The sequence below is a fragment of the Procambarus clarkii genome, chromosome 78, assembly GCF_040958095.1.
Source record: "Procambarus clarkii isolate CNS0578487 chromosome 78, FALCON_Pclarkii_2.0, whole genome shotgun sequence".
In the NCBI taxonomy this organism is placed as follows: domain Eukaryota; kingdom Metazoa; phylum Arthropoda; class Malacostraca; order Decapoda; family Cambaridae; genus Procambarus; species Procambarus clarkii.
Window position 1 is genome coordinate 11,395,022 of NC_091227.1, and position 23,963 is coordinate 11,418,984.

The 23,963-nt window shown below is 43.3% G+C and overlaps 1 protein-coding gene across 3 annotated transcripts in view; it reads left to right on the plus strand.

The window, feature by feature from the left end:
- Positions 1-23,963, plus strand: part of LOC123746140 (centrosomal protein of 76 kDa) — a 245,210-nt gene that overhangs the window by 185,901 nt on the left and 35,346 nt on the right. Inside the window, exon 11 of one of the 3 annotated variants that reach the window (XR_006771466.2) lies at positions 11,048-11,150. The exons of the other annotated variants lie outside the window; for them this stretch is intronic. The gene's annotated coding sequence lies outside the window, so the exon portion shown is untranslated. The remainder of the gene's footprint in view (positions 1-11,047; positions 11,151-23,963) is intronic. 3 annotated transcript variants of the gene reach the window in all.

A 23,963-nucleotide genomic window follows, 5' to 3' on the forward strand; every position in this document is an offset into this window, starting at 1 on the left:
CTTGAAGTGCCAGGTCTCAGGAAATCCTCCCTGTCGATTTTATCAATCCCTGTTACTATTTTGTATGTAGTGATCATATCACCTCTTTTTCTTCTGTCTTCTAGTTTTGGCATGTTCAGTGCTTCCAACCTCTCCTCGTAGCTCTTGCCCTTCAGTTCTGGGAGCCACTTCGTAGCATGTCTTTGCACCTTTTCCAGTTTGTTGATGTGCTTCTTAAGATATGGGCACCACACAACAACTGCATATTCTAGCTTTGGCCTAACAAAAGTCATGAACAATTTCTTTAGTATATCGCCATCCATGTATTTAAATGCAATTCTGAAGTTAGAAAGCATCGCATAGGCTCCTTGCACAATATTCTTTATGTGGTCCTCAGGTGATAGTTTTCTATCTAGAACCACCCCTAGATCTCTTTCTTTATCAGAATTCTTTAAAGATTTCTCACATAATATATAGGTTGTGTGGGGTCTATGTTCTCCTATTCCACATTCCATAACATGACATTTATTAACATTAAATTCCATTTGCCAGGTGGTGCACCATATACTTATTTTGTCCAGGTCTTCTTGAAGGGCATGACAATCATCTAAATTTCTTATCCTTCCTATTATCTTAGCATCATCAGCAAACATGTTCATATAATTCTGTATACCAACTGGTAGATCATTTATGTACACAATAAACATCACTGGTGCAAGAACTGAACCCTGTGGTACTCCACTTGTGACATTTCTCCATTCCGATACATTGCCTCTGATTACTGCCCTCATTTTTCTATCAGTCAGAAAATTTTTCATCCATGATAGAAGCTTACCTGTCACCCCTCCAATATTTTCCAGTTTCCAGAACAACCTCTTATGTGGAACTCTGTCGAAAGCCTTTTTTAGGTCCAGATAGATGCAGTCAACCCAACCATCTCTTTCCTGTAATATCTCTGTGGCTCGATCATAGAAACTGAGTAAATTCGATACACAGGATCTTCCAGATCGAAAACCATACTGTCTGTCTGATATTATATCATTTCTCTCCAGGTGTTCTACCCATTTAGTTTTGATTAGCTTTTCCAATACTTTCACTATTACACTTGTCAATGATACAGGTCTATAATTGAGGGGGTCTTCCCTTCTGCCACTTTTGTAGATTGGAACTATGTTAGCCTGTTTCCACACGTCTGCTACGATTCCTGTACACAGGGATGCCTGAAAGATCAGGTGAAGTGGAATGCTGAGTTCAGATGCACATTCTCTCAGAACCCATGGTGAAACGGCATCTGGGCCAGCTGCTTTGTTCTTACCGAGCTCCTTTAGCATATTTTCCACTTCATCTCTAGACACCTCTATCCGCTCTATGTTGTTCTCTGGAATTCTTATTGTGTCTGGTTCTCTGAAGATTTCATTTTGTACAAACACACTTTGGAACTTTTCATTTAATGTTTCGCACATTTCCTTTTCATTTTCCGTGAATCTGTTTCCCATTTTAACCTCTGGATATTATCCTTTACCTGCAATTTGTTGTTTATGAATTTGTAGAATAGGCCCGGTTCTGTTTTACATTTATCTGCTATCCCTTTTTCAAAATTTCTTTCTGCCTCTCTCCTTACTGCTGTATAGTTGTTTCTCGCATCTTTGTATCGCTGGTATGTTTGGGGGTTTGGCCTCTTCCTATACTGATTCCATTTTTGTGTCTTTTGGTCTCTTGCCCTCTCACAATTTCTGTCGAACCAATCCTGTTTTCTGGCCCTGCATCTCTGTTTTGGTATGAATGTTTGTGTGCCTTCCTCGTATAGTTTTAAAAATTTGGCATACATTTCATTTACTTCCCTGCCTAGCAACAATTCTGTCCAATTACACTCATTAAAAAAATTTCGAAGTTCCCCATAGTTGCCTCTCCTTAAATTGAGTTTATCAACTGTTTCAATGTCCCCATTTTCTTCTAGATGATATCTTAAAGCATATTTAATGTCTAACAGGACGTGATCACTCTTTCCCAAGGGAGGAAGGTACTGGATGTCAAAAATCTCTTCTTCTTTCCTGGTGAATACTAGATCCAGTACTGACAGTACATCTCCTTCCCTCATTCTTGTGGCTTGCTTTATGTGTTGATACAAGAATGTCTCCAGAATGAGGTTCACAAATCTGCATGTCCAAAAGTCCTCCGTTCTTGCTTCACAGGCCTCCCAGTCTATTGCTCTAAAGTTGAAGTCCCCCAGTATCAACAGTCGTGATTTATCTTTATCTGCTTGTACAATAATATCTCTCATGACCATTATGAGGCCCTCTCGTTTGTCATCCAGTTCTTCCTTTGTCCACGTGTTGCTTGCTGGTGGGCTGTAGGTATTTACAATTATCAGCTTATCATCCTGATTCCAGACCTGCAATGCCATTATGTCAATATCTCGAGGGTTTTCAAATATTAACTCTTTTACCTTCAGGTGTTTTTTCACCAGTACAGCCACTCCTCCTCCCTTCCTAGTTTTCCTGTCACGTCTCCAAACTGAGTAGCCTCTTGGGAATATGACTTCATTTATTATATTTCCTTCAAGTTTCGTCTCTGATAATGCAACAATATCTGGGACCCTAAGCTGGATTATATCTTGCAACTCCAAAGTTTTTGACCTCACTCCATCTATGTTGGTATATACAATTTTCAGGAACATGTTCCCTTTTCCTTTGCTCTTTACTCCCCCTTCCACTACTGATCTTGTTGCTTTGTTTTTATGTACCATTTCACAAGCTTTCCAGTCCCTGTCACTTTGTAAAAAAAAGAATTTCTGTCTTCTTCATTTCTATCCCCATTTAGACGTTTTGCCTCAATTAGGTTCATTTTCAGCTTTTCTCTGTCTTCCTTGGAGAGGTCTTGTCTTATTGACCAAAATTTGCCAACCTCATCACTCTGCAGTTTCCTGGCATTTCTTAGCACTTCCATCATGTTTTTCACTCCATTAAACGTCACCCTTAAGGGGCGGTTCTTTTCTTTCTCATATTTTCCTATTCTTCTAAAATCACTGACATTTTCCTTTGAGCCTTCTCCTAAACCTACTATTTTCTCTATGATTTTCATCTCTTCTGCCGCTCGGTCCACCCTAGATGAAATTTCCTTCTCTAAACATCCAAAAATGATTATGGACTTAGTTCTATCTGCAGTGTTTTGTACCAGTTTACTGTTGGTAACCAGTTCTTTCCTAATTTCTTTCCTAATTTCTTTTTCTTGTTGGTCATTTCTGGTTTTGACTTCCGAACACACTTCTTTGATAGTCTCTTTCTCTTTTACAACTTCAGCATATGTCGCTTTTATTTCTTCTTTATACTTTTCTAGTTCTTTATTCACCTCCTCTATGTGAGTTGTCAGTGAAGTTTCCAGTTGGAGATCCTTACCTAACTCTATGTTAGCCCTTAGGCTTGCTTGGAGTTGTTCACCATATGAGTCTATTTTCTTGTTTATTTCTTCAAAGTCACCACACTTCACTTTCCATGCCTCATTTTCTTTCACTAGTTCCCTGATTTGCTCCTCCTGATTTGTTACCTTGTCTGTTAATGCAGTAATAATCTTACCTTGTTGAAGCATACTCCCTTTTAGAGTGCAAAGCTCACTCCAAAGAGCTCCATTGTCCTCTTCCAATTTAAGCACTTTTTCTTCATACTTCTTTTGCATGTCCTCAATTATCTCTAACCTGCCAAGAACACCTCCTTTCCTTATATCTTGTGGTGAGAATCCTTTGAAACCATCATCTGTTGGTGTGTCTACATTCTCAGTGGGGGTGGTGGCGGCGGCCATCTTTGTTTTTGTTCTACACCAAAACAAACTTTTCCACTCGGCTATTTTCACTCACTTTTACTTTTTTATTGTATTTTATTTGCTTTTACACTTCCCTGAACCTTTATGTAACCTGGGACACCACTGTAGCCCTCAATCTGTGCCCAATACTTAGGTAATTCGATATTTCCAGGAGCTTGCTGCAGAGTGACTTCTGCCTCCTCCAGCTCATACACTCACCAAACGATACAGGTAATTACCTAAGTGTAATTACCTAAGTGTAGTTACAGGATGAGAGCTACGCTCGTGGTGTCCCGTCTTCCCAGCACTCTTTGTCATATAACGCTTTGAAACTACTGACGGTCTTGGCCTCCACCACCTTCTCACTTAACTTGTTCCAACCGTCTACCACTCTATTTGCGAAGGTGAATTTTCTTATATTTCTTCGGCATCTGTGTTTAGCTAGTTTAAATCTATGGCCTCTTGTTCTTGAAGTTCCAGGTCTCAGGAAGTCTTTCCTGTCGATTTTATCAATTCCTGTTACTATTTTGTACGTAGTGATCATATCACCTCTTTTTCTTCTGTCTTCTAGTTTTGGCATATTTAATGCTTCTAACCTCTCCTTGTAGCTCTTGCCCTTCAGTTCTGGGAGCCACTTAGTAGCATGTCTTTGCACCTTTTCCAGTTTGTTGATGTGCTTCTTAAGATATGGGCACCACACAACAGCTGCATATTCTAGCTTTGGCCTAACAAAAGTCATGAACAATTTCTTTAGTATATCGCCATCCATGTATTTAAATGCAATTCTGAAGTTAGAAAGCATTGCATAGGCTCCTTGCACAATATTCTTAATGTGGTCCTCAGGTGATAGTTTTCTATCTAGAACCACTCCTAGATCTCTTTCTTTATCAGAATTCTTTAAAGATTTCTCACATAATATATAGGTTGTGTGGGGTCTATGTTCTCCTATTCCACATTCCATAACATGACATTTATTAACATTAAATTCCATTTGCCAAGTGGTGCTCCATATACTTATTTTGTCCAGGTCTTCTTGAAGGGCATGACAATCATCTAAATTTCTTATCCTTCCTATTATCTTAGCATCATCAGCAAACATGTTCATATAATTCTGTATACCAACTGGTAGATCATTTATGTACACAATAAACATCACTGGTGCAAGAACTGAACCCTGTGGTACTCCACTTGTGACATTTCTCCATTCCGATACATTGCCTCTGATTACTGCCCTCATTTTTCTATCAGTCAGAAAATTTTTCATCCATGATAGAAGCTTACCTGTCACCCCTCCAATATTTTCCAGTTTCCAGAACAACCTCTTATGTGGAACTCTGTCGAAAGCCTTTTTTAGGTCCAGATAGATGCAGTCAACCCAGCCATCTCTTTCCTGTAAAATCTCTGTGGCCCGATCATAGAAACTGAGTAAATTCGATACACAGGATCTTCCTGATCGAAAACCATACTGTCTGTCTGATATTATATCATTTCTCTCCAGGTGTTCTACCCATTTAGTTTTGATTAGCTTTTCCAATACTTTCACTATTACACTTGTCAATGATACAGGTCTATAATTGAGGGGGTCTTCCCTGCTGCCACTTTTGTAGATTGGAACTATGTTAGCCTGTTTCCACACGTCTGCTACGATTCCTGTACACAGGGATGCCTGAAAAATCAGGTGAAGTGGAATGCTGAGCTCAGATGCACATTCTCTCAGAACCCATGGTGAAACGCCATCTGGGCCAGCTGCTTTGTTCCTCCCGAGCTCCTTTAGCATATTTTCCACTTCATCTCTAGACACCTCTATCCGCTCTATGTTGTTCTCTGGAATTCTTATTGTGTCTGGTTCTCTGAAGATTTCATTTTGTACAAACAAAGGTGTATCGGTTCCTGTGCCTCTTGGGCTCTGTCATGTCTACATGTGACATTGTATGGGGGTCAGCCTCGTTACTTGTGTGAGGAGTCGCCACATTACTTCCAAGTGCTTTCCCGTTCCCATTCTGACACTAAAAAAAAAAAAAAAAAAAAAAAAAAAAAAAAAAAAAAATAATTCTATCTGTGGCTCTTTTGGGTACTCAGTTTCCACCTGTGTCCCCTAGTGCGTGTGCCCCTTGTGTTACATAGCCTGTTCTTATCAACCCTGTCGATTCCCTTGGGTATCTTGAATGTGGTGATCAGGTCTCCCCTCACTTCATCTTCCAGCGAAGTGTGGTTTCATTCCCGTAGTCTCTCCTCATGACTTCGGTAGTGTACTTTTTCTTTCTGAAGGGGTTCTGTTCCCTACTCTGTTGACTGGGCGCTGGGGGAGCAGCTTGCTCTGTTGCCTCTCGCTTGGTCCCGCTGTTGGTGGGCGCTTTGGGTTGTCTTCCGGCCTCTGCTGGCGTCGGAGGACGGCTTCTCCCCCTTGGGGGGGGGTTCAGAGCTGGCGGGGTGGGCTTCTTCCCCTGCGCTTCGTCATTTCCTCTTCGTGGGTGCGTGGGGCGTGGTCGATCCGCCCCATCTTTCTGGGCTTCCCGTCTGCTCTTTGCAGTCATGAGCTTTTCCCGTCTGCTCTTTGCAGTCATGTGCTTTTCCAGTTTGCAGTTCTTTTGGACTACTTCAGTCTGCGCCCTGGATCCTCTGCCCTCCTCAGAGGACTGTTGTCTCCTGTTCGGATTCTGTTAGGGCCGGGTGCATGAATGGTGGACCTGGACCTCCGGGTTTCTTCTTGGCACGTTCCTCTCCAGTTTTTCTGGGGCTAGCACGGTTGGTAATTACCTATGTGTACTTACCTAAGGGTAGTTACAGGATGAGAGCTACTCTCGTGGTGTCCCGTCTTCCCAGCACTCTTTGTCATATCATGCTTTCATTATAATTGTCATATTGTCATATAATGATTGTCATGTCATAATATGTCTTAATATGATTGTCATATAATGCTTTGGTGGTGGGGCTTCAGGTTTGCTGTTTTTATTGCCTTCCCTATTTTGTAAAGGGCACTTTGTATACTCTTTGCATCTTTACCGGATCTTAGTGCCCTGTCTACGTCTGAGATTCGGTGTCTGGCCTACCTCGACGACTGGCTGGAGTGGGCTCCCAGTCAGTCCGCTTGTCTGCTCGCCAGGGGATGGTTCTTTCCAGATTGCTGGGTTTGGTTTCCTGGTGATCTGGAGGTTTTACCTTCTGTTTCCGTCCCGGGTTCGGACCTGGGCCTTGTTTCAGGCTCTTGGGCCCCTCATTGTCTTCCCTCCAGAAGTGTTACTGCGGCTATGGTCCCGCCTTTGGCTGTTCAGGAGGGGGTCCCGGGTTGCTCAGCGGTTGCTTGGGCGGTTGTGCGGGAGTTTGCACTTCGGCGTGCTTGTCTGCCCGCGGAGTCGGGTTTGGCTCCGGCGTCGGTTGGTTCCTACGGAGACTCCCCTTCCGCCTCTTGCATTCCTTGGGTTCCTCTGGGGATCTGGTGTTGGTGCTGCGTCACCAGCTTCCTCTTTGGGGTTTTCGGGGTTCCGTGCCCTGGCACCTCCCCGAGCCTTCGCTCGATGTGTTCACGGACGGGTCGTCTCTCGGCTGGGGCTTTGTGACCAGTGCTCACCAGGTCGGCCGAGGTTGATGGAGTCTGTCTGTCCGTCGGGCTCACAGCCCGGTTCAGGTGTTCATGGCTGTCTGGTTTGCGCTTCGGAGGGTTTGGGTCACTAGGTACTCTACCATTCAGCTCTGTTTGGATTGTTCTCTGGTGGTTCTTGCCGGAACCACAGGGGGTTTGGTTAACCGTGTGGTTCGTGTCTGGGGTGTGTCCTGCGTCCTGGTGGACAGCTGTCTCGGTTCATTCCTCTTCGTGGGTTGGCCAGTCGTCGCCGATTCGTTTTGTTGGCTCTGTTGGGCTTATGGACTCCTGGCCATGGACGTCTTCGGGTCGACGTGGTCTAGGCGTCGCCCGTTTTGTGGCGCCCTTCCCACCTGCGAGGACTTCACGGTGGAGGCTTTCGGCAGGTCTGGTCGAGGTGGGGGGTACCTGTACCTCTTCTCCCGGTCCAGCTGTTGCTTCGGGTTCTGGCTCGGTTGCAGCCCATTCCCACGAGAACAGTCCTTATGGTTCCATGGTGGCCGGCCCGGCCTTCTTTTCAGACGCTGCTTGATAGGTGTCCATACCCGGGGCGTTTTTCCTGAGGCTTCGCCTCTTTCAGCAGGCCGAATCGGTCCTGTCCGTGACTGGTTCGGCCTTCTCTTTGGCTCTTCGCGTCTGGTATTTTGACGCAGGTATCACCATCTCTATGGTGTTCAGGTGGCTTTGTTGACGGTGTCCCACCTGCGAGCTTCGTCTTGGAGACAGTATGACGTTTATTACGTTTTCTCGCGTTTTGTTTCCCCTCCGGCCTGCTCACGAGTCGCCTGAGCCATCCTGGTCCTTGTTCAGGGTGCCTTCTTATCTTCCCCTCAGTTTGTGGTAGCCCCTTCGGTTTCAGTTTCCTCCTGTTTGGTACTGGTGGTAGCTTTATTGGTGTGCAGCCTTTCTCTGTCCTGGCGACGGTCGAGACGGCTGCTTTCCAGAGGGGTTCTTGGGGTATTGGTACTTGTTTGGTTTGGCCGGGGGGTGCATCCTGTGTTGTCCGGTTGTGCTTTTTGCTGTTGCCGGCGTACCGTGCCTGGGGATGCGCTGTGGTTGATCCGGTTCCTTCGTTCCCTGTTTTCAGGGCTCGGGTCTCCCAGGTCATCCGCAGTGTTTTCCTTCTTCCTGCGGTCTGTCTTTGCGCCCGTGCTGTTCAGACGTTTGCAGCATTTGCTGCTGTGTTGGTGACGTCTCGGGCTCGTTTCGGGCGCAGGTATTTGTGGGTCGCACAGGTTTTTGGCCGCCCATCCATATGTGCGTCTGTTCTTGGGCGTTCTTGTTGCCTTGGGTCGCAGGTTTGCGACCGGTTGTCTTGGCTTTGCGTTGCAGAGTTTGTGGCGGCCGCCTCCCGGGTTAGCCCTTTCTTTTCCTTCTCTTTGGGTATGAAGCTTCAGGGAGCCGTAGGGGCTCCCCACAGAAAACCAGCGTTGAATGTAATGAAACGCCATTTTCTGGGTGAGCCCCGGAGGCTCCCTGGAAACCCTCCCTCCCACCGGTCGGCGGTTTTTTCGCGTTGGTTGAAGCTTAGCTTCCGAACTGGAGCTTGGCAGCCGGCGCGGTAGGTCCGGGGCTCCCCCCTCCCCCTCCCGGGGTGGGGAGGGCTGCGCGGACGATCGGCGCGGCAGTAAAGTGTGATGTTTGCTTGTTTGCTTGTTTCCTTGGGATTGTAGGGAGTTTTCTACCTCTCTGTTCGGTTTTTGTTGTAGTTTCTTACCATGTGGGGTTTGTTTTGTTACGCCTACCTTTCTGGGTGCCTAACCCCGGTCGATGGCAGATAAGGAAAACCCCCAACCATATGGGGTTTTCCAGGGCCATTGCTCCCTGAATCCTCTCTGAAGGGGCCAGGTTCTGGCGCTGGTCCCTGGTAGGTCTGAACTCCTTAGCTAATGTCCCGGTCTAACATAACATACATTAGCCCAATAAGCTCCAGGGAGCCTCCGGGGCTCACCCAGAAAATGGCGTTTCATTACATTCAACGCTGGTTTTTTTATGTAAATATAATACTGCACATGTAATTATAAATGTTTTGTTGTACTGTTTGCATGTTTACCTTATGAAGTTGTTACTGGCGTGAGGGAGACGATGGGGAGGTGGGAAGGAGGAGAGGGGTTATGGTGTGGAAGGAGGAGAGGGGTTATGGTGTGGAAGGAGGAGAGGGGTTATGGTGTGGAAGGAGGAGAGGGGTTATGGTGTGGAAGGAGAATCCACCTCTGAGTCAGGCGGGTTCTCTCTTCTTGGGAATTTCACCCCACTGGGACCGGGTTGTGGTTCACTATCACTGGCTCTTCTTTTCTCTACTTTTGCAAAGAACGTTTCTATTGACAATTAATTTTGTCTTTGTTTTAGGATGTCCCAAAAACGAGACAGCAAATTGTCATCAAACATGTTCACACATCGGGTTGTCACTGCTTTATCAGGGTGATGTTTTTTAACAATGCGGTCACCTTTTGAAACATTCCCAACACTTCCCTGATCTCACTTGAAGAGGCAGCAGCATCCTCCCCTACCTCCTCCTCCCCTGATGAGAGCTCTTATGCCTCCTCTTGATTAAGCTCCTTCTGGAGTTCCAGGAGTTCCTCAGTGGTCAGTTCCTCACTGTGCTCCTTCACTAATTCCTGCACATCAGCAGCATCCAACTCCAGACCCAAAGTTTGCCCCAGAGCAACAATATCATCCACTAGATGCACTAATGGGTCTTTCAGAGGTGCAGATGCAGGTGCAAGTGCAGGTTCGAAACCTTTGAAGTCTCGCTCAGGGACACCCTCAGGCCACAGGTTACGCCATGCAGAGTTTAGGGTCCTTCGTGTCACTCCTTCCAACCATAGGTTGGAGGAGTGGAGTGGTATTGGGAGGAAGGAACTTGATGGTGATGAAATGATTTTCGGGATACAATTTTTTTCGCATCTGTGGAGAATGTGCAGGAGCATTATCGAGCACAAGCAAGGCCTTGAGTGGCAACTGCTTCTCTTCAAGATATTTCCTCACTGAAGGGCCAAAAACATTATTGACCCATTCAGTGAAGAATATCCGCATGACCCAGGATTTCTTATTGGACCTCTACATCACATTCAATCACGCCTTGTACACTTTACATGCCTTGAACACGCGTGGATTTTCTGAGTGGTAGACTAGCAGCGGCTTGACCTTGCAATTGCCACTTGCATTGGCGCAGAGCACGAGAGTAAACCGATCCTTCATCGGTTTGTGGCCAGGCAAAGATTGTTCCTCCTGTGTGATGTAGGTCCTCTTCGGCATTTTCTTCCAAAACAGGCCAGTCTCGTCACAATTAAAAACTTGTTGGGGCAAGAACTCCTCTCTAGCAACAAATTCCTGGAACTCTGGTACAAATTTCTCAGCAGCAGCTTTATCAGAGCTGGCAGCCTCCCCATGTCGCACAACACTGTGGATACCGCTTCTCTTCCTAAATATTTCAAACCATCCAAGGCTTGCCTTAAATATCTCCTCCTCTTCAGACGACACACCTGGTGTCTTCCTGACAAGGTCCACATACAACTTCTTGGCCTTTGCACAGACAAGAGCTTCAGACACACTATCACCATGTAATTGCCTTTCATTCATCCAGACTAACAGTAGCTTTTCAACCTATTCTAGGATTTTTGGACGTTTCTTGTTAACCTTGGTAACTCCTTTAACCACCTCAAGCGTCTTAAATTGTTCCTTCCTCTTCAGAATGGTACAAATCGTTGATGAGGACCTGCCATACTCCCTGACGAGATCAGTCACACGCACACCACGCTCGTGTTTTGCCATGATTTCCTTCTTCACTTCCAAGGTAATTGTCGCTTTCTTCCCCTTCCCAACACTGTCTTTAGCAAGCAGCTTCTTTGGCGACATCGTGCATTACAAATTGCAGTCACAAAACCACAAAAAACCCAGAGAAAAGTGCAAATAAATCCAGAGGAATGCTTGTCGTGTGCGATACAACAACAACACTGGCGTCGGAGGCGTCCGAGAATTTGCGAGAACCCGCGAGACATTAGGAAGCACCATGTGGTTTTGCTCGTTAATAGAGGTGAAGCTCATCAATAGAGACAAATTTGCTGCGAGTGGGTCGCTCGTTACTGGAAATGCTCGTAAATAGAGCCGCTCGTTAATCGAGGTGCCACTGTATATTGATTAAATATAATCCCTCTTTCCACTTCTTGATAAAACTACATCTGGTGTTGACACCAAATGCGGGGAAGGAGAGAAGGGAGTAGCCATTTTTAACCTATACAGTGCAAACGTGTCATGTTGTCATCCCAAGTACTTGCACATAACTAGTTATTGTCGAGGAGTTAGACAGCACAAATCGACACCATCGTTACCAAGAAAGGCATTATATCTGTACAGTATACTAAATGATTTATAGAGTTCTATTCATTGTGTATATTTCCTGTTATACTGTTATAGTAATGCCATATATATTAATCAAGCCCAAGGGTGAGCAATAATTCAACCCTTTATTTCAGAATATTATAATATACATGTTAACAGAATCATTTATGTGTAGCAAATATTACTGTGCAGTCTCGTTGGAAGGTGAATTGAGAAGTGAAGTTAATAATGTGGAATCACTCAAAGATGGGAAATCACATGCAAAAGAAGTATGAAGAAAAAGTGCTTAAATTAGAAGAGGACAATGGAGCTCTTTGGAGTGAGCTTTGCACTCTAAAAGGGAGTATGCTTCAACAAGGTAAGATTATTACTGCATTAACAGACAAGGTAACAAATCAGGAGGAGCAAATCAAGGAACTAGTGAAAGAAAATGAGGCATGGAAAGTGAAGTGTGGTGACTTTGAAGAAATAAACAAGAAGATAGACTCATACGGTGAACAACTCCAAGCAAGCCTAAGGGCTAACATAGAGTTAGGTAAGGATCTCCAACTGGAAACTTCACTGACAACTCACATAGAGGAGGTGAATAAAGAACTAGAAAAGTATAAAGAAGAAATAAAAGCGACATATGCTGAAGTTGTAAAAGAGAAAGAGACTATCAAAGAAGTGTGTTCGGAAGTCAAAACCAGAAATGACCAACAAGAAGCAGAAATTAGGCAAGCAATTAGGAAAGAACTGGTTACCAACAGTAAACTGGTACAAAACACTGCAGATAGAACTAAGTCCATAATCATTTTTGGATGTTTAGAGAAGGAAATTTCATCTAGGGTGGACCGAGCGGCAGAAGAGATGAAAATCATAGAGAAAATAGTAGGTTTAGGAGAAGGCTCAAAGGAAAATGTCAGTGATTTTAGGAGAATAGGAAAATATGAGAAAGAAAAGAACCGCCCCTTAAGGGTGACCTTTAATGGAGTGAAAAACATGATGGAAGTGCTAAGAAATGCCAGGAAACTGCAGAGTGATGAGGTTGGCAAATCTTGGTCAATAAGACAAGACCTCTCCAAGGAAGACAGAGAAAAGCTGAAAATGAACTTAATTGAGGCAAAACGGCTAAATGGGGATAGAAATGAAGAAGACAGAAATTCTTTTTTTTACAAAGTGACAGGGACTGGAAAGCTTGTGAAATGGTACATAAAAACAAAGCAACAAGATCAGTAGTGGAAGGGGGAGTAAAGAGCAAAGGAAAAGGGAACATGTTCCTGAAAATTGTATATACCAACATAGATGGAGTGAGGTCAAAAACTTTGGAGTTGCAAGATATAATCCAGCTTAGGGTCCCAGATATTGTTGCATTATCAGAAACGAAACTTGAAGGAAATATAATAAATGAAGTCATATTCCCAAGAGGCTACTCAGTTTGGAGACGTGACAGGAAAACTAGGAAGGGAGGAGGAGTGGCTGTACTGGTGAAAAAACACCTGAAGGTAAAAGAGTTAATATTTGAAAACCCTCGAGATATTGACATAATGGCATTGCAGGTCTGGAATCAGGATGATAACCTGATAATTGTAAATGCCTACAGCCCACCAGCAAGCAACACGTGGACAAAGGAAGAACTGGATGACAAACGAGAGGGCCTCATAATGGTCATGAGAGATATTATTGTACAAGCAGATAAAGATAAATCACGACTGTTGATACTGGGGGACTTCAACTTTAGAGCAATAGACTGGGAGGCCTATGAAGCAAGAACGGAGGACTTTTGGACATGCAGATTTGTGAACCTCATTCTGGAGACATTCTTGTATCAACACATAAAGCAAGCCACAAGAATGAGGGAAGGAGATATACCGTCAGTACTGGATCTAGTATTCACCAGGAAAGAAGAAGAGATTTTTGACATCCAGTACCTTCCTCCCTTGGGAAAGAGTGATCACGTCCTGTTAGACATTAAATATGCTTTAAGATATCATCTAGAAGAAAATGGGGGCATTGAAACAGTTGATAAACTCGATTTAAAGAGAGGCAACTATGGGGAACTTCGAAATTTTTTTAATGAGTGTAATTGGACAGAATTGTTGCTAGGCAGGGAAGTAAATGAAATGTATGCCAAATTTTTAAAACTATACGAGGAAGGCACACAAACATTCATACCAAAACAGAGATGCAGGACCAGAAAACAGGATTGGTTCGACAGAAATTGTGAGAGGGCAAGAGACCAAAAGACACAAAAATGGAATCAGTATAGGAAGAGGCCAAACCCCCAAACATACCAGCGATACAAAGATGCGAGAAACAATTATACAGCAGTAAGGAGAGAGGCAGAAAGAAATTTTGAAAAAGGGATAGCAGATAAATGTAAAACAGAACCGGGCCTATTCTACAAATTCATAAACAACAAATTGCAGGTAAAGGATAATATCCAGAGGTTGAAAATGGGAAACAGATTCACGGAAAATGAAAAGGAAATGTGTGAAACATTAAATGAAAAGTTCCAAAGTGTGTTTGTACAAAATGAAATATTCAGAGAACCAGACACAATAAGAATTCCAGAGAACAACATAGAGCGGATAGAGGTGTCTAGAGATGTAGTGGAAAATATGCTAAAGGAGCTCGGGAGGAACAAAGCAGCTGGCCCAGATGGCGTTTCACCATGGGTTCTGAGAGAATGTGCATCTGAGCTCAGCATTCCACTTCACCTGATCTTTCAGGCATCCCTGTGTACAGGAATCGTAGCAGACGTGAGGAAACAGGCTAACATAGTTCCAATCTACAAAAGTGGCAGCAGGGAAGACCCCCTCAATTATAGACCTGTATCATTGACAAGTGTAATAGTGAAAGTATTGGAAAAGCTAATCAAAACTAAATGGGTAGAACACCTGGAGAGAAATGATATAATATCAGACAGACAGTATGGTTTTCGATCAGGAAGATCCTGTGTATCGAATTTACTCAGTTTCTATGATCGGGCCACAGAGATATTACAGGAAAGAGATGGCTGGGTTGACTGCATCTATCTGGACCTAAAAAAGGCTTTCGACAGAGTTCCACATAAGAGGTTGTTCTGGAAACTGGAAAATATTGGAGGGGTGACAGGTAAGCTTCTATCATGGATGAAAAATTTTCTGACTGATAGAAAAATGAGGGCAGTAATCAGAGGCAATGTATCGGAATGGAGAAATGTCACAAGTGGAGTACCACAGGGTTCAGTTCTTGCACCAGTGATGTTTATTGTGTACATAAATGATCTACCAGTTGGTATACAGAATTATATGAACATGTTTGCTGATGATGCTAAGATAATAGGAAGGATAAGAAATTTAGATGATTGTCATGCCCTTCAAGAAGACCTGGACAAAATAAGTATATGGAGCACCACTTGGCAAATGGAATTTAATGTTAATAAATGTCATGTTATGGAATGTGGAATAGGAGAACATAGACCCCACACAACCTATATATTATGTGAGAAATCTTTAAAGAATTCTGATAAAGAAAGAGATCTAGGAGTGGTTCTAGATAGAAAACTATCACCTGAGGACCACATAAAGAATATTGTGCAAGGAGCCTATGCAATGCTTTCTAACTTCAGAATTGCATTTAAATACATGGATGGCGATATACTAAAGAAATTGTTCATGACTTTTGTTAGGCCAAAGCTAGAATATGCAGCTGTTGTGTGGTGCCCATATCTTAAGAAGCACATCAACAAACTGGAAAAGGTGCAAAGACATGCTACTAAGTGGCTCCCAGAACTGAAGGGCAAGAGCTACGAGGAGAGGTTAGAAGCATTAAATATGCCAAAACTAGAAGACAGAAGAAAAAGAGGTGATATGATCACTACGTACAAAATAGTAACAGGAATTGATAAAATCGACAGGGAAGACTTCCTGAGACCTGGAACTTGAAGAACAAGAGGTCATAGATTTAAACTAGCTAAACACAGATGCCGAAGAAATATAAGAAAATTCACCTTCGCAAATAGAGTGGTAGACGGTTGGAACAAGTTAAGTGAGAAGGTGGTGGAGGCCAAGACCGTCAGTAGTTTCAAAGCGTTATATGACAAAGAGTGCTGGGAAGACGGGACACCACGAGCGTAGCTCTCATCCTGTAACTACACTTAGGTAATTACACTTAGGTAATTACATGATTGGCTGGGTACCCACTTACTCTAGACCATTAAAGAAGCCTTCTTATCAGATTAGGTTCCCCAGTATCTACTAACACCTAGTAACAATGTAGTGAATTGTTTACCAATTGATAATTTCGATTGACAGTGTGATGTGCTTAGGTAGTGCAGCTAATACCTGGTGGATGATAAAGGCTCTCACGCACATTAAATACAAAAAAGTAAAACAAAATAAATGAAACTGCTAAAAACCTTTAAGGTGTGAAAATTGCAGGAGTAAACAATTAGCATAAACAATTAAATACAGTGGAACCTCTATTAACGAGTTTAATCCGTTCTGGCACTGAGCTCGTTACCTGGAAAACTCGTCTTAAGAAACAAATTTCCCCATTTAAATTAAAGGAAATAAATTTAATCCGTTCCACTCCCAAAAACATCCATACTTGTATGACTTTTTTTATGTAAATCTAATACTGCACATGTAAATATAAATGTTTTGTTGTAGTGTAGTGTAGGGAGCCGGTCGGCCAAGCGGACAGCACACTGGACTATTGATCCTGTGGTCCTGGGTTCGATCCCAGGCGCCGGCGAGAAACAATGGGCAGAGTTTCTTTCACCCTATGCCCCTGTTACCTAGCAGTACAATAGGTACCTGGGTGTTAGTCAGCTGTCACGGGCTGCTTCCTGGGGGTGGAGGCCTGGTCGAGGACCGGGCCGCAGGGACACTAAAACCCCAAAATCATCTCAAGATAACCTCAAGAGAGTGTTTTAATATTTACTTTTCCTTATGAAGAGTAGTTGCTGGCTGGAGGGAGACAATGGGGAGGTGGGAAGGAGGAGAGGGGTTATGGTGTGGAAGGAGAATCCACCTCTGAGTCAGGCGGACTCTCTCTTCTTGGGAATTTCACCCAAATTTCATTTCATATGTCACACAAGGATGTGTTAGACCAGCACCAAATAAAAAACTACGTCGATTACACTCGTTGTGTCAACATTATAATAGTCTTACCACGAAGATACAATACAATGCCGTTTTCTCAAATAGGCAATGTGGTTATTAAAGAAAATGGAATTTTCATGGCAAACATGTATACAATCCCCAAGACGATCGGATAAGAATTGGATTTTATAGAAATATTTGCTCAAATGACGCTTGAGCGCGGTGTTTGGGTGCATTCAAGAGAAAAAAGTGTGTCGCGTTCAAGCAACATATACCTGCGAAAGTGATAACACTTTCATAAAGTGTTATCACAAAGTGATAAATTAATTAAACATTTTCACACACCGGGTTGTCACTGCTTTATCAGAGCAGTTTTTCCAAGAATGCGTTCACCTTTTCAAACATTCCAAACACTTCCCTGATCTCAGTGGAAGAGGCAGCATCCTCCCTTACCTCCTCATTCTCTTACTAATGGTGTAAATTGTTGATGAGACCTGCCACACTCCCTTGTGAGATCAGTCACACAGACACCACACTCATGCTTTGCTATAATTTCCTTCTTCAAATCCACAGTAATTGTGTCTTTCTTCCTCTTGACAACACTATCTTTAGCAAGCAGCTTCTTTGGAGACATCGTGTGTTACAAATTGTAGTCGCAAAACCACTAAAAACCCAAAGAAAAGCTCAAATAAATCTAGAGGGATGCTTGTCGTGTGCGATACAACAACAACACTGGGGTCGGAGGCATCCGAGAATTTGCGAGAACCCGCGAGATGCTAGGAAGCACCATGTGGTTTTGCTCGTTAATAGAGACGAGCTCGTGAATAGAGACAAATTTGCTGCGAGTGGCTTGCTCGTTACTGGAAAAACTCGTTAATAGAGCCACTCGTTAATCGAGGTTCCACTGTACTTTACTTATAATAGCAATCATAACAAAATAATTCCTGAGACACATGAAAATAAACTTAATCATTTCTCAACCTGCAAAAATAACAAGGGGTGACAATACACTATGTTCAGTAGACCACATGTCCACTGTCATGCATTGTAGCAGGACCACATCGAGTGAAGGAGGAGACATGTAGAACCCAAGAGAGCAGCATGAGTAATCTGCTGGCTGGGTCACAGGCAGGTGCTTATATACGCCTGCGTGTGACGTCATGGTTGGTGGCAAGGTGAGGTGTAACGATGAGACGGTGAAGTAATGGGTAGCTGGCGTGTACTGAACAGGTTACCGGCGCACACCTGCCGTGGCTTCTCGGGGCAGGGTGTAGGGGGTCCATAGTGGAACTTTCCAGACATCTGGCAGGAGGTGGCTGTCTGGTGTTGTAGTTGGAGGTAGTGTAGCATGAAAGTGTTGAGGAAGAGGCATCTTTCCACTGCTACAAAGGGAAATTATGTAACAGCTCCTCCCCAAAGCCTCTTCCTATTGCCTGAGATGGTGATGCTGGTTGGAGATTGCAAGCAGAAGGTTTCACTTCATGGACTCAGGAGTGTGTGTCTACGACTATGTTGTCCGAGCCTTTGTTATAAAAGATCTTGAGATTACAATACAGTACTGCAGGTACAAAGCCCAATGAAGTAAGCATTGGTTGGAGAACTGGTCTTGCTGCAGGAACCAAAGAAGATTATGATCAGAGTACAGTAGAATTGATGGGTTGGTGTCCTTGAAGATAGGGTTCATAATGTTTTAAGCACAGTATGATGGTGAGCAGCTCCTTCTCAATTGTACTGTAAGTGCACTGGTGAGGTTTCAGCTTGTAGCTGCAGTAGCTGACGCAAAACTTTTCCCTTTCGCTGTTGCATCAGGACACCCCCCCAATGCCTGTGCTGCTGCTGGCATCGACATTAAGGATGAAGGGCTCTTCACATCCGATGAGGCGAGAATGGGATTAGTACAGAGAAAAGTTTTTAGCTGTTCAAAAGCAATGGTTTGTGAGGTGGTCCAAATGTACTTTTTCTTACGGCTGGTAAGGTTGATGAGAGGTGTGGCCTCGGTACTGAAATTTCGGCAGAAGCGATGATAAGATGCTTGGCCTAGGAAACGCACAAGTTGTTTACATGAAGTAGGCTGAGAATATTGTTGAATGGCTTGCAGGTGAATGCCAAGAGGTGCTATGCTTCCACTGCCTATGATATGACCAAGATAGGGCACTTTACCTTTGGTAAACGTGGATTTTCCCAAATTAGTGGTGAGCCCGATCTGGAGAATCTTGTAGAACAAATGTTGTAGCTGGTGTTGGTGGTCGTTCCAGGGTTGGTCGCTACAACGGATGTCATCCAGGTAGGTGTAGGTATTGTCAAGGCTTTGGATGACGATGTTGATAGCTCGCTGGAGGGTAGCTGGGACATTGCCGAGTCCAAAAGGCAGTCGTTCATATCTAAAGAGGCCAAAATGAGTGGGGAAAGCAGAAATGTCCTTAGCGCGCTCTGTAAAACTGATCTAATAATAGCCCTTTAAGAAATCTATTTGTGACAAGAATTTGGTGTTACCGATAGCATCTATGATGTCGTCGATGAGAGGCAAGGGGTAGGAATCTTTCAGTGTGACTGAGTTTAATTTACAGTAATCAGTGCACAATTTTACCTTGCACTTACCTTACCTTGCTTGGGCACCAATATACAGAGTGAGGCCCAAGGGGGACTCACAAGGTGTGGCCAATCCATTGTTGAAGAGGTACAGTACTTCTGCAAACATGGCTTCCCTCTTCTGCGAACTGATGCGGTAGTACGGTTGACAGATGGGCATCATTTCGGGAAGTAGCTTGATGTCGTGGTGCACGAAAGTACATTCCTGTGGAGTGTCTTGGAACAAGTCTCTATGTGTAGAGAATAGTTGGATGATAGGAGCACTGTTATTAGAATGCTGTAAGTACTTAGGAAGATCGTTCATAGTTTCACAGTTAGAGATCACTGGGTTAGAGTTATTGCAGTCAGGAGGAGAAGCAGGGTAGGTATCACTGTGGATATATGTATCTGTAAAAGTGGATACAGACATCAAAACAGGTGGGAAATTACTTTGGTATTGCTTGAGAACATTGATGTGGCAGAATTGTGTTTTACGCTGCCGATCTGGAGTCTAGAATGTAGTTATTGTTGTTCCTGCATTCTTTGATGCGGTAAGGACCTGAAAATTTGCTATGGAAGGGAGAGTTTGGGATAGGAAAATATGCCAAAATGAAGTTTCCTACATTGAATTTCCTTACTTTAGTATTTTGATCAAAATGTGCTTTCATTTTATGTTGGGATGTTGATAAATTAGCACTGGCAAATTGATGTAATCTTTCAAGAGTGTGTATATAATTTTTAAGAAACTGAGACACATTAAGAGAATCACTGAAGGTGTTTAACATTAAGAAATCTTTAAATGCTTTGGGAGGACTACGGCACTTACGACCGTAGAGCATCTCATAAGGAGATACTCCAAGGGGCTCATTAGGAGGACTTCTGAAAATGTACATAATAAGGTGTAGTTGCTTATCCCAATCTTTCTCTGCACTAATGCAAAACCTTCTTAAAAGAGTGTCTTGATAGTTTGATGACTATGTTTTAGAGATCCCTGTGAAGCAGGATGATAGGAGGCTAGACAACACTTGAGTTATGTTGAACTCCGTAAGGATTTTCTTAAACAACTCACTGGTGAAGTTTGTGCCACAATCGCTTGAATTTCCTTGGGAAATCCATACTGTGTGAAGATTTTCAGAAGGTGCTTGACAATTGTAGCAGCCGTGATGTTCTTGACGGGAACTGCTATAGGGAATCTGGTAGTTGGACACATAATAGTTATGACGTAGAGATTGCCAGAACTGGTTCTGGGTATAGGCCCGACGCAGTCTATTATGAGCTTTGAGAAGGGATCTGAAGGCACAGGAATAGGAATCAGTGGTGCCTTAGGAATAGAAGCATTGGGCTTTCCTGCCATTTGACATGTAGGACACTGACACGTATTCACAAAGGTCCTCACATCTCGTGCCATGCCTGGCCAATAATAGTCCTGTAATAAAGCATGGTAGGTTTTGTTGATGTTGTTATGGGACATAGGACCATGGGTCAAATCTAGAATGTCTTTCCGTAATGATGTGGGAACTACCAACTGATCAACATTAGCTCAATCATTCTCTGCCTTAAGTTTACTGGGTCTGAATCTGCGATATAAGATCTGATTATCATTAAAAAAAAAAACAGGGATGGAATCAGTCTTAATCTGAGCCTGAAAAATAAGGGAGTTAACGAAATGTCAGCTTGTTGTAACTTATGGAACTCTAAAGCGTTGAGATTCGGTGGGAGGTCTTGTGAATCTTGAGGAACAGCTTGGGTTACTTGTGGTGGTTGAGTGGTTTGAGCACGAGTAGTCATTAGGACAGGCTGGGAGATGTCTTCTTTCACTGGTACCTCTTCTGCGGCACACTTCATTGCAGGGTCTTCTTCCATAGCTGAGTCACATACCTGGGGTTTGTCACAGATGATTAGGTTTGTGGAGTCCTGATGGTTAGCTATTTTGTTACCCAGAAGAAGTTGAATTCCTGGCATAGGGAAAGGTTTCTCTCGAATGGCGACCTGGACTTCTCCACAAATGAAATAATGTTCCAGGTGGACTCTGGCAAGCGGGTATGATGTGGTTGCAGTGAGGTTGGTAATGAGGACGGTTTCTCCAGACGGTAAGTGACTTTGGGTGCAGCGGCTTTCAGAAGAAAACTTTGTTCACTTTGACCTTTCCATCAGAATCTCCACCGTTGGTAGAGACAGTTCCTGGATACACATGTCTGTTGAATAAAGAAAGATCAGAAGCTGGAACATTGGTATGCATTACAGCCTTATTAGGCTTGGGAGGATGAGATTTAGGCTTAGGCGAATCATTGCTAGTTTTACAATGAGGATTGGTACATTTCTCAATGGTGTGTTCATACAATTTACAATACCTGCAATAGAGTGCATAGTTAACACTGGCATGACTTTAGTAGGGCTGGACCAAAACGTTTTACTGGAATAAGAAACATGATTTGCGAATTAAATTATTGGTATCAATCAACTGTGCACACCTACTGAGGTTTGTCTCTCCTTTATCTGGAAGGTAAAGACGTATGAGGTTAGGTACACTGTGCATAAATTCTTCCAGGAGTATGAGGTCAATTAATTCTGAAAAAGTGTTGATCTGGGCCAACTACAGCCACTTCATAAAATACTTTATCTTCGTCTGTACATACTCTACATAGGTGGTGGCACTGGATTTAACAAAATCTCTGAAAACTTGCCTACAACTTTCTTTGGATAATAGGCATCTAGAACTGCTTGCTTCAGTTTCTGATAATCAGTCTCGGTGGCAAGAGTACTGAGGGTCAAGGCAGCTCTTCCTGTAACATGAGCTCTGAGAAGTACCGACCATTGGTTCTGAGGCCAACTGAGCTGAGTAGCTAAAGCCTCAAATGAGGTAAAGAATAAATCCACCTCTGTCTCTAAAAAAGGTGGCATCATTTTGATACACTGAGTGGGATTAAAACATACCGGGAGGTTGGCGTTTGCTTCCTGGCGCTGAGTGGTGTGGGTAGTTTCAAGTTCAAGCTCCTGACATTCGGAGCTCAAGACTAACCATTATGAACAGGAATTTGCACATAAAACATCACGTAATCAAAAGTCAATCTAATAACCAGTTCACAAATTGCTACAACTGTAATGTAAATTGAGTTAGTCACCAATGAAAAAACCTCAAAAGGAGTTCTGAAATGCAAGCAAGTGTAAAAGCCAAGTAAACAACTAAACACAACTTTAGGCAAAGGAACTAGGAGCATTACGTGAGACAGACTCCTAGGAGAGGCCCCCATGTTAATTAATGTGATGTGCTTAGGTAGTGCAGATAATACCTGGCGAATGACAAAGGCTCTCACTCACATTGAATAAAATTGCTAAAAACCTTTGCGGTGTGAAAGTTGCAGGAGTAAACAAATAGCATAAACAATTAACCCTTAAACCGCGCAAATCATATATATATGATATCAGTGACAAAACCGAAACTGCGCACATCATATATATATATATGATTTCGTGTCTAGCGCTATAATTTAAACGCCCCACCTGGGATAGGGGCAGCTATAGTACAGCCACGACCGATAGTTGCCAGATGCCACCTAGAAAAAAAATCCAGGCCAACATTCTTGGGTGTTAGAGCGTCAGTATTGAGCAAGCCACCAAGGCTGGCGCACACAGCACGAGCTCACAGCACCGCTGTTCAGCTTGTGATCACAGCATCGCCTACAAATGCCATAATATATATGATACTGCTATTCTTTAGTAGTGATAGTATTACTGAAGCCCCCTGACTGTGATAAAACTGACCAGAATTCTGATAATAGCAGGATTGTGGTTATATTTAGCACTGTGCTCCATGGAGGGAGGAGTAAGGCTGTGGAGGGAGGGTTGTGGCGTCATCTTCTGACTGTGTGTGGCCACCATTTATTGACTGCACTCACCATACCAGCTTAGTGGTTCGCTATGGTGAACACAAATGTAGATACTTATATATAACGTGTGTATAGTGTGAGATAACAGCGAGAGGAGTAGGTTGGGAGCCGCCATTTTGGTGAGGGAGGAGCGTCGTCTGCACGACTTGGCATGTTGTTTACTGATGGTCACTATGGTCTTTGGGCATCATACCAGCTTATTTGTACAGGTATGGTGAATAAAACAGGTAGATACTTATATATAATGTGTGTATATAGCGTAATAACACCACAAACAATATTGTTGGAGGAGAAATATTAGTGCGTCTGGCCTTGAGGGCGGCCGCTGATCAGCTGACTGTGTGAGTAGCTATGTCTTTGTGCCTTTACTCACCATACAAGCTTAGATGTACAGTTATGGTGAACAAAACATGTAAATATGTATATATAACATCTGTGTATAGTGAATAAATGCAAAAACAGTATTGTGGGAGCAGATTGAGGGCGAATGAGGTGGTGTTGAGGGAGGGAGTGGCAGTGAGTGGCTCGAAGGTCACTCCTCGTTGCTTTTTGACTCACAAGACCAACTTAGTGGTTCGTTATGGTGAACAAAACATGCAGATACTTATATATAACTTGTGTATATATTGTAACAACAGCAAAACTATTTGTTTATTGTTTTATGAACATAATAATTGAATCACTAATATGCACACCATAATTTTGAGTACAGCGATGGTTCGCACATTTTATTATATAAATATA